The 6,000-nt window shown below is 37.0% G+C and overlaps 2 pseudogenes; one reads left to right on the top strand and one right to left on the bottom strand.

Moving 5' to 3' along the window:
• The window catches only part of LOC109947872, a 5,004-nt pseudogene extending 2,628 nt beyond the window's left edge, over window positions 1-2,376 (bottom strand).
• Window positions 1-6,000, top strand: part of LOC18784158 — a 146,310-nt pseudogene that overhangs the window by 100,661 nt on the left and 39,649 nt on the right.

Genomic DNA, 6,000 nt, shown 5'->3' with positions numbered 1-6,000 from the left:
AACTTGACAAGCGAGTCACAGAACACATACTTGAGAAGTAACAATTGTAGAGAAGATCTTTTAGTCAACCACGAGTGAAACAAGTGACAAACTAAAACAAAGTTCACAGCGGAAACACAAGAGCAAACCCTAAAAAATAGGGCACATAGCAAAACACAGAAATCCTGTGAGCACGGCTGTAGATAAGGCAGAACACAGAAACCCTGTGAGCACGGCAGTAGGTAAGGCAGAACACAGAAACTGTGTGAGCACAGCAATTGGTAAGGCAGAACACAGAAACCCTGTGAGCACGGCAATAGGTAAGGCAGAACACCGAAACCCCATGAGCACGGCAGTAGAGACAATGGCAACAATAAATTCTTCCATATAAACTTTAGCTAATTCACTCATACACAACTTCTCTTCAATCCTCCTCTCCCCTTGAAGAGAAGGGGTCGTCGGAGTCAAGAAATAAGCAACATCTTCATGGAAATATGTCAAAGTAATTGGGATAGGTCAATAAACATATCCCTTTCACTCCCCCTCCCCCCTCTCAAGGGGGGAGAAGAACACTTAAATTTCAAGAAGAACACAAGCACAGGTCCCTAGATCAAACCTGGCTCTGATACCATGCTAAAATATGAAAATTATGAGAGAATATTTGTTTGTGGGAATTTTCTGTGTATTCTTCTCCTTGTAGGAGGTCATATTTATAATACAACGAAACCTGAATAGGCAAGTAAATAATAAATTCCTAAATCTATTTGCAGTAGGAAATCAGAAATTAAAGTAAATCAATTACAATTATAATAGGAATTCTTGGTGTGTAAGGAAAGTAAGTCAATATCCACAAGTCACGCCAACAAATATCCCACATGAGCTGAGTTTCAATTGATTTCTTATCCATCTTCGTATTATCTGCAGACACATTTATATCCAGGATGATAACCTTTCCTACTTCATTTTTGCTCAGAATTGCTTCTCTACTCTTCTTTAATATCTTCACTCTTTCCTCATCACTCCAATCATGCATAATCCACTGATCATTGAAGCCATACATTAATTAATGGTTAATTACTTTAACGTAAGCCTTGAATTTGTACTCATAACCACATCAGTGCATAGAATTAGTGTATGGTACCTGCTTTTAATATACTTTGCACATGCACCGATTGACATGTCACCGTATGAATAGTAAGATTTGTTAAAATTTCAGAGGAACGGACCCGCGGACCACTATTAGAAACATCAATATTTCCCCCAAATTAACCACCAACACAATCCAAGTTTCTAATGTGTTACTTTACATTCTTCAACAAGATTGTCTTTTCATTTTGAGTTTTATTATTAAACTCCATAAAATCCTTAAATACACAACTCAAATTGAAAGCGAAGCAAAACAAGGACAAGTTTAGAAAATTTTGCAAAGGTAAGGGTGAGATGTGTTTACTAACAACTAGGTAATAATTAATTAGGAAATTAAGGAATAATAAAAATGAGAGAAATAATTGAGTTTTATAATTACCTTGAGGAAAATTGCATTTGCTGGGGGTATCTTCTCAAACATGTCTCCTCCAACAAAATCCAGATTGTGAGTCCCTTGCAAGTTTGCGACAACATGTGGTTGGTCAAAGACAGTGCAATTAATGTTGGGGAAGGCCTTGGCAATGGCCTTGGCCGTGGTTCCTGTGCCACCTCCAACATCAACCAAGGAGTTCAAACCCTCAAAAACTCCTTCACACTCTTCAACTACTGCCCTTGCTATCAGCTGAGAGTCAGCCTCCATTGCTCATTAAACAAGCTACCAAACTTTGGTTGCTGAGCAGCCAAACCCCAAAAAGGCCTTCCATGTGCCATCTCAAATGGGGAAGCTGGATGATCAAGATTTCCATGATTGTTCATCTGGCACCAAGTGCCCATTAGATGAAATGGATCTGTCACTACTGGATCAAGAATCATAAGTAAAAATTGTGTGGTGCTTAATGTACCTTCCTTGAGGAGAAGCCCGGAAGCTGGTGTTAGGCTATACGCCACAACAGTTTTTTCCTCCGCTTCATCATCAAGATCCTGATGAACAATATTCTCATTGCTGTTATTATTGTTTGGACGAAGTGGTAGCTGAACTTGCTGGTCTTGTGCAAAGAAATTGGAGTGGACGAGGATTCGCATGAGGCATGCGATGAAATGAGCTTTCGAAGGGTGGACATTGTGGCCGAAAATGAGATTGGAAAGGGATATGGGTTGGCCATGGTTGTGAATCACATCTGGGATGCCTAATTGAACTTCACACTTTAATGACATGGAGTTTATGAACTGAAAGATATGATTCCACACATGAGCTTGAGCTTTAAGAAGCTCATGGCTAGTAGCACTAACTTTATCATTATTCAAACTCATTTATCTAAGTGTGTATGTTTATATGTTAGCTCAAGAACACCGATGGCTGTTATTTTAAGTCTTCTATACTGGGGATCTGCTTATATAGTCGTTGCCGACCCGACACAATCCACATCCCAATTATTTAAGTAAAGGGTTATTTGTAGCAATGGTCCCATAAATAATCTCGGAATTACATTTTGGTCACTCAACTCCAAAAATAATTACAGAGGTCACTCAATTAGGTGTTCTGTTGCACCATTAGTCCCTACCGTTAGAAAGACTTGACGGTAGGGACTAAAATGGTGCAACACAATACCTAATGGAGTGACCTTTTTGTAACAATTTTTGGAGTTGAGTGACCAAAATGTAACTCCGAGTATAGTTGAGGGACCATTGCTACAAATAACCCTTTTTTTTTTTTTTTGTTATTTCATTTTTATAAATATTTGAAATGAATTTTCAAGTTTACCCATGGATTTAACGGAAAAATCGACAGACTTGACGAAAGGGACTAGTAATGCAACACCATACATAATTGGGGACCTCTGCAACTATTTTTGAAGTTGAGTGACCAAAATATAACTACGACTATAATTTAAGGACCATTTCTACAATTAATTCTTAAGTAAATAATACTGGAAGGGGCGTACGTATATGCTAATATGCTATGCATGCGTAGAAGAAGTTACTGTAGATTGAACTTTGAAGTGGGAGGGAGAAATTGACAAAGTGAAGTTTCATCAAATTATTATGTATATGTAATATTATATATATAATTATGTTTTCCTCCTTCAATAATAATTATATTCTCTCCTCTATCCATCTTCTTTCCCAAATTTGGAAGCGGGAAGAACTCAAATATTCAGAGATATTAATCTAAGTTCTCTTCTAACCCTTTTCATTCATTTTAAATATATATCATCACTTTTCAATCAAAGTAAGCAAAACACCCAACTCCCATTGCAGCCAAAAAAGAACCAAACTCAATGGCACCACACCAAGAAGGTTTAAGAAGCATCAAATTATAGAAATTTCTAGAAATTGAGGAACCAAAAGAACTCTTACAATTGATCCAAAGCTAATAGTTTACAGTTTGTTGGCTTAATGACAGAGATAGTGGAGAAATACTCAAAACATGTGGTTGTTGCACTCTGAAGTCTGAATTGAGGAATACGCGAAGCCATAAATAGTAATCCAATAGTACTATTAAGTTTTCAAGTCATAATTATCCAGAGATTCAGTTTTAAAGTTTAAGAACAGATAGTCATCCAAAAGGATGGACAGGTAGTGGGGTAGGCTAAAGTTTGAGTTTCTACTCCAAAATTAATTGACAATAAACGAAGTAGCCTAACTCTTTATAAATTCATGTAAGGTCCCTAAATTTTCAATATAAAAAAATACTGAACATTTTTAACATAACTATCATTCAAAATGGTTTTATCTAACGGCTAATCAAGTGGGTTATAGTTTGTGTCAAAAAGTCTCTTAATTCTGACCCTACAATATGCAGTATCTACAATGGATTTTTCCGTGATAGGAGATGCAACTACACCTCCTTGTGCCTTAATAGGTCCGCCAGTGATTGTGTATGTAGTAACTGTTGAAGAATACACGAGTCCCACATCAGAAACTTAACAAAATAGAAAGTCCCATATAATAAATGGTTCCACTCCTAATAACATCGAGGCCTTTTGTATAAAATCTCACACCTGCTAAACAGGTGGCTAAGTTGGGGACAATATCGATGTTGCTAGTGGTGGGCCAAGGATCCGTCCCTCTGAAATCTTAACATGGTATCAGAGCTAGGTTAGTTGACTGGGCCCGATTAAACCAAATCAAACAAAAACCCCAAATTGAATCAAAATCAAACAAATGACAGCTGCTGATAGAGATTTGAAGACAGGCCCTCCGCAGTCCACACACGTAGCATTCACAAGGACAGAGCCAAAAGATGTTTCGTCCAGAAAAGAAAGTCATCCAAACATATAGTATAAAGAGTAGGAATTATAAAATTCAGACAAGACTGCACAATCATGTAATCGTTTTTTCGGTAAAAAGTGGTTCTTAAAATATATATTCAGAATAAAAAACGTTATCATATCAATGTGATATAAATGATTGCAAGTAGCTAGTGCATGCAAAACACACTAAAAACATGCACTACTGGCATATGAGGCATGTGGGATCTTGTTACTCCCACATGCCAAACACACTAAATCAAGCGTGTGATGGTCTCTTGTTACTCACAGCACAACTTCAACATGCGATATTTATGAAAGATATTTGAAATTTCTCTTGCACAACTAGGAAAGCACTATATCGGATGATGATTTGTGAGCATAGGAAAGTACTATGTCGGATGAATGATTTGTGAGCATGGAATTAATAATCAATATTATAAAAATTGAAATAGACGACGGGAATCCACAGTTGTCTTGAATGACATCCTAAACCCTAACACCATTAATAAGATAGCTACTATATGATGGTACTGCCATGCTTGGACCAGCTGCTAGCCACCTCAAATTTTCTGATACGCCATTATTCTCTTCCCCACTTGCAAATTAATCATATATCTTAATTCAATCTAACATAGAAAGAAGAAAATTAAAAGTTCAATATATGTTATTCAATAACATACACCTTAAAGTGTAGCCATTGAATGAAAGTGCTATTGTGCTTATCTTGCAGCCACTTTGTTCTCTTTCTAAATTTTGGATAAGTGGTCTTGATAAACATCATATGTTCCCTACATTGACACAAAAAAATCAAGCATTACGGTCCCTTATATATAAGAAAAACATAAGGAATAATATTTAAAATGGCTACTTAAAGAATAAAACTAATACTCGATTTAAGGTAGGACTTCCACCGTATTCTCCAAGACATATAAATGTGCCTAGTTCAACAGATCCCGATCAACTAAGCTCACTGTGCAACCTGATAATGACTTTGAAACTCCCATCTTCTGGCTTGATAGCACTCCAACTGTACTAACATAAGACAAATGCTCGGTGCAAAACTCTCCAACTATATTAACATTAGATACATACCGCTCAGCAATGCAACCATCATTCTCACCAACACTTCCCCCTTTTTTGAGCCCCATTTGTAATTAATACCTTCAACCTTTTGCAGCACTTCTTCTCTGGTTAATGGCTCGAGAGGTGTGCCATATTCAGGTTTCCCATAAAAATCTGCACGCTGTCTCCGATATGGATGATTGATTGGTAACCATTTTTTATGCCCGATGTAACAAATTTTGTGGCCATTTTTCAACCTGTGACTAGGTGTATCATCACCGCATATTGGACAAGCCTTATATCCTTTAACGACACAACCAGATAAGTTCCCATAGGCAGAAAAATCATTAATTGTCCACAGTAATACACCTCTGAGTGTAAAGTATTCTCCTATGTATGCATCATACACTCCTCTAATCTCATCCCATAGAGATTTTAAATCATCAATCAAAGGCTCTAAGTAGACATTTATATCATTTTCAGGTTGTTTAGGATCAGAAATCAATAAGGTCAACATCATGAACTTCCGTTTCATGCATAGCCATGGTGGGAGATTATATGTAACTAAGATAACTGGCCAACAACTGTATCCGCTACTTAAAGAACTGTGGGGATTAAA

This window comes from Prunus persica, chromosome G3, assembly GCF_000346465.2.
Source record: "Prunus persica cultivar Lovell chromosome G3, Prunus_persica_NCBIv2, whole genome shotgun sequence".
Classification (NCBI taxonomy): domain Eukaryota; kingdom Viridiplantae; phylum Streptophyta; class Magnoliopsida; order Rosales; family Rosaceae; genus Prunus; species Prunus persica.
Note: the sequence above shows the minus strand (reverse complement) of the source record. Positions and strands in the feature narration are given on the sequence as shown.